Source organism: Canis lupus, chromosome 25 (genome assembly GCF_048164855.1).
Source record: "Canis lupus baileyi chromosome 25, mCanLup2.hap1, whole genome shotgun sequence".
NCBI classification, from domain to species: Eukaryota; Metazoa; Chordata; class Mammalia; order Carnivora; family Canidae; genus Canis; species Canis lupus.
The window spans coordinates 32577596-32588109 of record NC_132862.1 but is presented as its reverse complement, the minus strand read 5'-3'; the positions used below and the strand labels follow the sequence as shown (position 1 = coordinate 32588109).

At 47.2% G+C, this 10514-nt stretch overlaps 2 long non-coding RNA genes across 2 annotated transcripts; both read right to left on the bottom strand.

The window, feature by feature from the left end:
• Window positions 1–2571: 2571 nt before the first annotated feature.
• On the bottom strand, window positions 2572–6473 carry LOC140617454 (uncharacterized). Its single transcript, XR_012017687.1, has 4 exons — window positions 5702–6473; window positions 5119–5207; window positions 4032–4217; window positions 2572–2754 (listed from the first exon to the last, which is right to left on the bottom strand). It is a non-coding gene; the product is annotated as an uncharacterized lncRNA (long non-coding RNA).
• An 844-nt stretch (window positions 6474–7317) lies between these two features.
• On the bottom strand, window positions 7318–10325 carry LOC140617455 (uncharacterized). Its single transcript, XR_012017688.1, has 3 exons — window positions 9837–10325; window positions 8763–8849; window positions 7318–8278 (listed from the first exon to the last, which is right to left on the bottom strand). It is a non-coding gene; the product is annotated as an uncharacterized lncRNA (long non-coding RNA).
• Between the last annotated feature and the right edge of the window lie 189 nt (window positions 10326–10514).

Here is a 10514-nt window from a genome sequence, read left to right as displayed (position 1 = left end):
GATGTGGGTGTGTGACAACTGCAGGTCAAGTTGGAAAGAGAAGATGGATACCAAGTGGGGGAGAACAAGGACAAGCTGGAACCCACAAGCACAAACTAGAAGCCTCGTCAGTTCTCACTGCCTCCAGTCTTGGTGATGCGGGTGTCCTGCGGGAGCAGATGACACTCTTCATTACAGAATTAAACACACAGTGGCCCAGGAGTCCAAGAAGCTTAGGGAGGCTTCAGAGGAAGGTGGAACAGGTGCAGGTCTGGCAGCTGCCCCACACCAGGGAGAGAGCCAACAGCCATGAGACAACTTAGGAGAGCTACAAAAGCACTGGTCACTGCCTTCTGAAATTAAAAAAAAAAAAAAAAAAAATGACTGCTCTTTCCCTCCCATCATCAAAGTCTTCCACATTAATATCACTTGTGGCCCACCTGTAAAGTGAAACGTACAAGGAATGAAAGTCTGAGAAATACAGCCAATTTGGCAACATTACAAAGCTACCGCACTCACTTGCTCCAAAGTGCCTTCTGCCTGAAACAGTTCATTAACAACCTTCTAAAATTAGCTCCAGTGACTTTTCCACAGTTCTCATTGTCCTCAGCTTCTACCATATTTGACACTTGGGACCATCCTTTCCTCTGTGAAATCACCTTTCCCACTTTCTTTAATCAAACTATACTCTTCTGGCTTCTCTCTCTCTCCCTGCATCATATGGGATATGGCTCCTTTTTCTCTTCCTATCCCTAAATATCGATATTCACCACTATTCTGTATTTCCCTCTACTTCTCCCACATTTTCATTTGCCTCATCAGTTTTATGGTTCTAAGTAATAGTCTCTCCCTGCCTTCAGGGACATCCCCTTGGATATAATAAATAGGCCTTGGGACGTTGGATTTAGACAGTGCTAGATTTAAATCCCAGTGGTGCAACTTACTGCCACATGACCTTGGGCAAATTAAACTTTCTGAGTTTCAGTGTCTCTGTTAAAAAGACAAGATAAACAGTGTCTAGCAATAATACCAGGGGGCCATGAGGACCCCTCGGAACACAGTATTATCCAATAACTGCTAGATTCCTTGCATTTCTTCCCTTTGCTTCCCCATTCCATCCTCCAAACCACTACTAGTCATTTTCATGCTAGCTGTTACATTCCTGCTTAAAACTAGAGTGACCACGGATGCCTAGATAGCTCAGCAGTTGGGCGCCTGCCTTCAGATCAGGTCATGATCCCAGGATCCGGGATCGAATCCCGCATCAGGCTTCCTGTGGGGAGCCTGCTTCTCCCTCTGCCTATGTCTCTGCCTCTCTCTCTCAGTCTGTGTCTCTCATGAATAAATAAATAAATCTTTATAAATTAATTAATTAATTAATTAATAAAACTAGAGTGACCAACTCATCCAGGAACTCTCCCTTAGTCCTGGGCAAACCCACAATTCTTCAGTGGTTCCGCTTTGCCTATCATAGTTATAGCACTATGTTAATCAAATCTCCAGGGTGCTATGAAGATTCTTCAGTGGCTTCTGTAAATAAAGGTATTGGAATTCTACAAAACGTCCATTTTTTAGAAGGAGTGCTCTGCCAAAAACCCCAGGCCTAAAGGAGTGAGTTCAAATACCATCCCATGGTATCCAAGACCCTTAGCAATCTAGCACGCATGCCTCTCCAACCTCACTTTCCACTACCCTCCCCCTTTTACTCTCTATTTCATTCACATCACTTTTTATATTCCCCAGTACTGTATTTCTTTTGTTTTAAGATTTTATTTATTTATTTATTTATTTATTTATTTATTTATTTATTTATTTGACAGAGAGAGCACAAGCAGGGGGAGCAGCAGGGAGAGGCAGAGTGAAAAGCAGACACCCTGCTGACAGGGAGCCCGACAAGGAGCTCGATCTCAGAACCCCAGGTCATGACCTGAGCTAAACGCAGGTACTTAACCAACTGAGCCACCCCGGTGCCCCTACAACACTGCATTTCAGATCTCTATGCCTATAATATTCCATTCCCTCTGACCAACATGTTCCTCCCCACCAGGTCACTAGTACAAACATCCTATTTCTTCAATACCCAGCTCTAGCAACACTGCCGTTATCTTCCTCAAGATTGCCTGTGCTGGGCAGCCCCGGTGGCTCAGTGGTTTAATGCCGCCTTTGGCTCAGGGTGTGATCCTGGAGACCGGGGATCGAGTCCCATGTTGGGTTCTCTACATGGAGCCTGCTTCTCCCTCTGCCTGTGTCTCTGCCTCTCCCTCTCTCTCTCTCTCACTCATGAATAAATAAATAAAATCTTAAAAAAAAAAAAATTGCCTGTGCTGCCTTCTCAGCTCTTCTTCTGAGATAATCATTCCCTGCATTGAAACACACTACAGTTTGACCCGATCTCTATTATAGACCGGAGAACAAAGAGTTACAATTTTAGGTCTCTTTCTGTCTCTCTTTGTAGACTATGAATTCCTAGAAAGGAACTGTGCCTTCTCTTCAAGGACTCAGGCAAGTTGCCTAGCTTCAGTTTCCCCTTCTTTCAGGTTGAGTGTGATGATTATATTTCATAGCATATGCCAAACAAAACAAAACAAAACCTTTTGCATGATGGAAAAATTCAATAAATTTATTTTTAAGTATATCAGGAACTTCCACTATCTGAACCTAAGCTATTTTTTCAAACTTATTTCTCACTATTAGTCATCATCCAACAGGTAGTCCAGCGAGAAGCTCCCTTTATTGTTTTCTTTACTTCTTCAAGGTCCAATTTACAAAAAATTACTAAGGGGAAAAGAAGAAGAAGAAGAAAAAAAATCTCAATTTCCTTTTCTGTGATAGCAAAGGCATAAATTTCTTTTGAAATTTATATCCTCTGTGCTTACAGCATAACACTACATATTGTGACCTTTTAAAACAGTGCTTTTCAAAGACTGTAAAGATTTGTTGCACTTTTGCAACTACAGACATATATGTGATACTTAGAAATTTTATTTTAAGCTGAACAAAATAAACCCAAACACTGCGGTCTCCTGAGCCTTAGCACAGCACTTCTTCAGGACCAAGCCAAAATTCCTTGTGAGAAAACAATAGGAAAGAGAGTGTTTTCATAGAAAGGTGAGAAAATTATGGCCATCGCAGGTTAACTAAATCATGGAAAGGCAGGTATTGAGATCGCGGCACAATGAAGACAGGAATTCAGCGTTTTCTCTACTGTTCTCATCCAGGAGAAAAAAAAAGACGAGGCGGGCACTGACAACCTGGCTTACTACTCCTATCTGTGTTCAGGGTTGAATTTATACCAGTGTGGGCACCAGCAGGATTCTGATACTCATAATCCAAGAAAGGGAACAGAGAGCTGGAGCCAGAAACAAGTAGGAAATGGATCAAGAGGCAAGAGACAAAGAGAGAGACAGAGAGAGAGAGAGAACAGAAGAGTGCTGACTAATTTTTCCCTTTCCTGGCTTTGCCAGTGGCAATATCTAGCTCACTCCCTCTGTGTGCTCTGGCAGAGAGGCAGCACATTCTATCTTGTTAAGCTAGGGCAGCATGTGCTCTTTAATTGCAGAAAACAAGGTGGGGGTGGGAGAGAGAGATTCATAAAAGGAATTTTTTCCCCTTTTCTTTTCATAAATGGTAAGAGGAAGGAAATAGAACACATTAGTATGGAGAACCATCATTCTCTCCCAGAGGAGTCAGGAGAGCTAAGATCTAGTCCCATCCAGCCACACAGAACAAATATTTCGAGCTCTTTGGGCTTCCATTTCCTTATCTGAAAGAGCAGGGGACTGTCTGGGTCTAAATTTCTACGGTTTTGTACTAACATACTTTGAGAAAGTAATGATCATTTTCATGGAAATAAGGGAGGAGACAGAAAACTAGTATTTAGTAACACTCATCTTGTGCCAGGTTAGTGGGACTATGGTTTTAAAAGCATAGACCCCAAGCAGCCTAGGTTTGTGTACGTGCTCTGCCACCTACTACTGTGTTACCCAGGGCAAGTTACCTAACCTCTCTGTGCCTTCATGGCCTCGACAGTGAAACAGGAAAATGATACTTACCCAAAGGATAGCTGAGATTATACGTGTGTGTACATATATAAAATCCAGCCTCGGGCACCTGGGTGGCTCAGTGGTTGAGCACCTGCCTTTGCCTCAGGTGGTGATTCCAGGGTCCTGGGATGGAGTCCCACATCAGGCTCCCCACAGGGAGCCTCTTCCTATGTCTCTGCCTCTCTCTCTCTGTGTCTCTCATAAATAAAAAAATAAAATCTTAAAAAAAAATCCAGGCATATGTATACAGATATAAAAAATCCAGCCACATATAAATATACATGCACACACATATATATATATGCACACACATACACAAAAAAATCCAGCCATATATATATACACACACACACACGCACACACACAATATACACACACACACACACGCAGAGTAGTATTATATATATAGAACAGTAACTGGCAAAAAGAATTGCTCTATAGATGCTATTATAATGATTATCACAACTCTGTAAAGTGGGCAGGCCTTTTTTGCATATGAAAACCAAAATGGATGAGAAAACCAAAACTTCAAAGCTTTGAGCTTCTCTGACCTCCATGTTTGGTCTGACAGTTCTCAGAGATTAAAACTGTCCACTTGAAATTCCAGGGTATTTAAATCTCTGCATGGACAAGCCTGTCCCTTCCTCTCCTTGCTTTGCCAGTGGCAAAATCTAGCTCGCTCCCACATCAGGAGAAGGAAATTCTTTTGAAGAAAAAATTAGTAGGCCCTTTCCTCCCGATGAGAGAGGAGGGGAACACCATGTGGAAGAAACTCCCAATTCAGAGATCAAAACCCAGGGAAGCCCCATCCCAGGGTAAAATCAAATACTACAGATGAGAAAACACGGACTCTGACAATTTGGATTAGTCCGTTTCTTTTTGGGAGGTGAGGGGTTAAAGTTAAGAAACCATAGAGATTCTATTCCACTCCATAGCTCTCACATTATGGAAAGAGGAACCATAAAATAAATCGGTAGTTACTGAGAGTCCATGAAAGAGAAAGAATACCTGAGGCTTGAAAGAGCTACACGGTCTATAAAAGAATCCAGAAAGTAGCCGACTAAGGCTAGAGGTATGGTGTTTGAATTTAACTTACCTGTTCAACAAGTAGTTACTCCGTGTTACTTTTCTGGCAGGTACTATTCCAAAAGCTGGTTACACCGTTCTGATTGGACATCCATGACCCTGTGGGATTTTACAAAGTAGTGAGGGAGGAACAAGACAACAAATATAACTGTAGGTATGGCAGTGCTAGAACAGGGAAACCAACAAACAAAACCCAACTGTAACAAAAAGACGATATTGAGAAGATAACAGGGTATAAGGAATCTAAAGATAGATTTATTTATTTATTTATTTATGATAGAGAGAGAGAGGCAGAGACACAGGAGGAGGGAGAAGCAGGCTCCATGCCGGGAGCCCGACGCGGGACTCGATCCCGGGACCCCAGGATGACATCCTAAGCTGAAGGCAGGCGCCAAACCACTGAGCCACCCAGGGATCCCCAGGAATCTACTTTTGACTAAGTGTTCATTCAGGAAGAGCGAAGGGAGGGAGAAACATTTGAAGCACATGAAACAAAAGGTGTGAAAATCCCAAGTAAGAGTTAATCTAACCATGAGAAGGCCAACATGGATTCCTTGACCTCCAATAAAGGTCTCCCCACAATAATTACTTACGATTTCTAAATCTCCTAAGAACACATCCAGATGCTGGATTCACTTTTTCTTTTCTTTTTTTTTTTTTTTAAACATCTATTTCAAAGGTTACCTTGGCCCCAACCTAAGTCTTTCTCAGAAGAGTGAGTCACAAGACAAAGCCAGCCCTTCCCCCTCTCGCATGTAAAAATAGCTTTTCCAGGGCGGCTGTTAGAATTGGCTTTTTTCCATCACGTTTATGCTCTATTGAAACTAAACACTTAAATGAGCAACTTAACTCGGGTTTGTAGTCTAGGAGAAATGACAATAGGTTTGGTTCTGCCTTGAGAGTCAGGGAGGCATTTGAAATGGCTAATTTACAATTAATACCCGTGACCCCACAGAAGCAAGACCCCTGTGATCCCGGTTCAGTAAAACAGCCCTGAACCGTGCACGTGACTGGGACAAAACGCACAGGGCCCCAGGTCCTGAGAGGTCGCTTCTGAGCCCAGCAGCCTGGTACCCGCGCTTCCACAGGTCATTGACACAGGCCCCAAGGCCTCCCGACATCTTGACCTGTTGCTTAATTTGGCCACCAGAGGGAGACCCGGGAGTCGTCGAGCCCCGAAAGGAAACCACACCCAGATGATGGTCACTTATTATCTAAGTGTTTCTTCTCTGACTTTTCGACAGAAGCAAAAGGAAAATGAAAAATGCTTAAGAGACACTTAACTTTTTTTTTAAGGAGATAAAATTCACGGGACATAAAATTAACCGTTTTAAAAGTGTACGAGTTGCTGGCATTTAGCACAACCAACAATGCGGTGCAACCATCCTCTCTCTCTCTAGTGCTAAACTAGGAGATGCTTGCAGGTGATGGGAAGCCCCTGCGACCTCTCTCTCCCTCTCTGGCCCTGAACCTAGGAGATGCTTGCAGGTGATGGGAAGCCCATGCAACCATTCTCTCTCTCTCTCTCTCCCTCTCTCTCTCTCTGGCCCTGAACCCAGGAGATGCTTGCAGGTGACGGAAAGCCCATGCAACCATTCTCTCTCTTTCTGTCTCTATCCCCCCCCCCCCCATGGCCCTGAACCCAGGAGATGCTTGCAGGTGACGGAAAGCCCATGCAACCATTCTCTCTCTTTCTGTCTCTACCCACCCCCCCACCCCCCCCCCACCCCCCCGTGGCCCTGCACCTAGGAGATGCTTGCAGGTGATGGGAAGCCCCTGCGACCTCTCTCTCCCTCTCTGGCCCTGAACCTAGGAGATGCTTGCAGGTGACGGAAAGCCCATGCAACCATTCTCTCTCTCTCTTTCTGTCTCTACCCCCCCCCCCCATGGCCCTGAACCTAGGAGATGCTTGCAGGTGATGGGAAGCCCGTGCAACCATTCTCTCTCTCTCCCTCTCCCCCTCTCTCTCTCTGTGGCCCTGCACCTAGGAGATGCTTGCAGGTGACGGAAAGCCCATGCAACCATTCTCTCTCTCTCTTTCTGTCTCTACCCCCCCCCCCATGGCCCTGAACCTAGGAGATGCTTGCAGGTGATGGGAAGCCCGTGCAACCATTCTCTCTCTCTCCCTCTCCCCCTCTCTCTCTCTCTCCCTCTCTCTCTCTCTGTGGCCCTGAACCTAGGAGATGCTTGCCGGTGATGGGAAGCCCGTGCAACCATTCTCTCTCTCTCTCTCTCTCTTTCTCTCTCTCTCTCTCCCTCTCTCTCTCTCTGTGGCCCTGAACCTAGGAGATGCTTGCCGGTGATGGGAAGCCCGTGCAACCATTCTCTCTCTCTCTCCCTCTCTGGCCCTGCACCTAGGAGATGCTTGCAGGTGACGGGAGGCCCAGCCGGTGCCCGGCCGCGTGCGTCTCCGGTGTGCCTCCACCCGCGCCACCTTAGGAAGGTGTCCCCGCGCATTCCCCCAACGACCTCCTCCACTCGGGTCACAGACTGGGATCCAGGGTTAAGATCACACGTTCGAGAACCAAAAACCCGTCTCGGGCCTTCAGCTCTTTGCTCGGGGTAGTGGCGCGCTTGCAGGAGGGCAAGCCGGTGTGGGGGCTTCGTTCTCGGAATCCCACACCTGACGAGTCGCATCATTCCTCGGCCCCGAAATGAAGAAGGCGGGAAGTGGCAAGGCGCGCGGCAGCCTCGGCGGCGGGCACGGCGGGCACAGCGGGCACAGCGGGCACAGCGGGCGGGCCGGGCCGCGGCTCCTGCGGGTCCGGGGACGTGGGCCCGGGTCAGGCGGTCGGGAAACATCATTTGGGGGGAAAAGCAGAACTGAACAATTCATGGATGGAAGCTGAGGATTTGCAGCCGGAATCCACTATTTTATTAAAGAATTTAATCGACCTCGTGGGGCCTGGGCCCAGGGAAGGGTAAAAAAAAAAAAAAAAAAAGAAGAAGATAAAAGAAAGAAAATGCCCAACTGGAGAGGCGAGGGGGAGGGGAAGGGCTGTCGGTGACTCCGGGAAAGCAGGAGGGAGGGAAACCGAAGAGCGAAGGAGGCCGGATCCGCCCTAACAAAGAGGCAGAAACTGTGTCTCAACAGCCACCAAATCCAGTTCAGGGCGGTTTGAGCCAGTTTCTGAGCTGGATTGAGAACAACAGCCTCGGCCGAGACGTGTCTAGGGTGAGATGGAAAACACAAAATGGATTTCTTAGAAAGAAGTGGATTTGGCCTGGACTCGCCTGAGCCTCAAGCTGTTTCCCGGAGTAGCAGAGTCGGACAAAATACCAGGCCCGGAGCCGGAACAGGGGTCTGGAGCCGGAGGACGGGTTGCGGAGCCCCGCCTCTGTGCCAGGATCCGGTCCGCGTTTTCTCTCTTACTGCCCCTGATTGTGGCTGGTGAGGGAAAAGGGCCTCAGGGTATCAGTTTTCAGAGAAAGCTGGCTGCACTGTTGGGGGAGGGGAGGATGAGGCGTCTTGGGTAGTTGAAAGTGTGTGCTAGGTGGGGGGCGGGTGTGTGAGAGGGTCTGAAGGAGAGAGAACAACACTTCACACCCCGCAGTTCACACCATCCCTGCGCACCTTTACTGCATTACTGCACAACCTCAAAATGCACCGCATAGAGGTGTGGTGGGAGCATCCTACGTACAACTGGCACTTACCCGTGCAACGACCGGGCTTCTCCGGCCCCACGCGATAATGGCAACGAACCCACTCAGTACTGTCCATGTGCCCTTTTCATTCGTGTCCTAAAATACGAACAAGCTGTACATACCTTCTCAACCAAGAGATGCAGCAGTATTAGGTAACAGTGCAACGATAATCCTGCCCTCGCCTCACCTCCGCAGGTGCCAGAACCTCAGGGACGGGACGTAGGATCAGTCCCACCCTGAAGTGGCTCTTCTGAGAGGCTAATAGTCTGCGAGGTGGTCTGCAGCTGTTTGAGGGTGTGCACATCCTGCGGCCAGGTTTGGCTCAGAGCCTTCCCGGACCAGTTACATCTCCTGACAACCCCCCCAGACTCCAAAAGCTGACCTAGGAATTCTAGACAAAGTCTGGGCCTGCCTTGGGAGGGAGAGGAGAGCAGAGGAAATTTGGGGGGGAAGGGGGAAGGTGCTAAATTCACTCTCCCTTGAGCGTCCAAAGAGGTTAAGAATCTCCGTGGAGCACCAGGTGTAAGTGCCTCCAGACCCCAGGGCTCCTGTGACTTGGAAGGCAGCCCTGGTATAGGCGGCTTGTTGGGGACCCCTATGGAGTTTAAAGATTTCAAATACACACATTCAATTGCAAGCTGGTCTGTAGGTTTCAGAAATCCCCTAAGAGGTTGGGGGAGGGGAGAGGGAGAAGGTCAAGCTGAAAGATGTCACGATCCTTTCACTGTAGATATACAGTGGGAACACACTCACTTTGCATTACTTGCGTGCAACAACCTACCAGAAATCAAACTTGTTACTAGCATCTTCTATTTGATGCTTAATACACAAATAACTAATATGTTGCTCCCATATGTTCATTTATTAAACTTTTAGACCTGGTGCTACACATTTTGCTAGAAGGCTTGTTCTGTTATTTTAAGGGGTTTTGTTTTATTTAGTAGGGGACAGTGTTTCTCCCCACAGGACCATGAAGACGTCTACAGAAAACAGAATAGTAACCATCATAATACTGAGAGCTCGTGATAAGCCGGACATGGCACCAAATGTTTCATATATTAAATTATCTCCTTCAACGCTCACCATATATCTCTGAGTTAGATAGTATCACCCCCATTTCAGAGATGAGGAAAATGAAGCTTGCAGCCAAGAGTAGTCTTTCACCCATGGAAGTGGCTGGCCAGCATTCTGGCTTTAGAGTCCGTGTTAAACTGCAAACTCACTGGCTCACGGCTATGAAGTTTTTTCTAGATCCTACTATGCATCGACCTACTTTGGGCTGGGGAGGAAGATGTTCATAGTGAAGAAGGAAGGGAATTGGCTCAGCGATGAGAACATGGTTCCTGCCTTCAATGAGCTTTCAATCTAACAGCTGTTTTTTTCAAGGACAATTCAGGACTGCCTGACGGGGGATTATTTTTTTCTGCCTCTGGGCCTCAGAGGCCATCTGGGGGAAAAGGGTTGGAATTTCCCTACCACTTCCGTGCTGTGGGGAGGAATATTTGAAGCGAGGACGGCCCTAGTACGCGCAGGCAGCACTGGCAGGCGGGGTGGAAAGGGGCAGGGCGAGGCCGCTGGGGAGCCGTAGCCATGGCAACCCAGCCTGCTTTCCAGAACAATGTCTCTAACCAGGAAAACAGCTCGGGAGAGCTTTCTCCTCATAATCCCCATGGCCAGTCCGGCCAGGGAATGCACAAAGGGGATTCTTTTTTTGTAGAGAAATGACTCTTTACAAGGCCCAGAACAAAGGAAAACATTTGT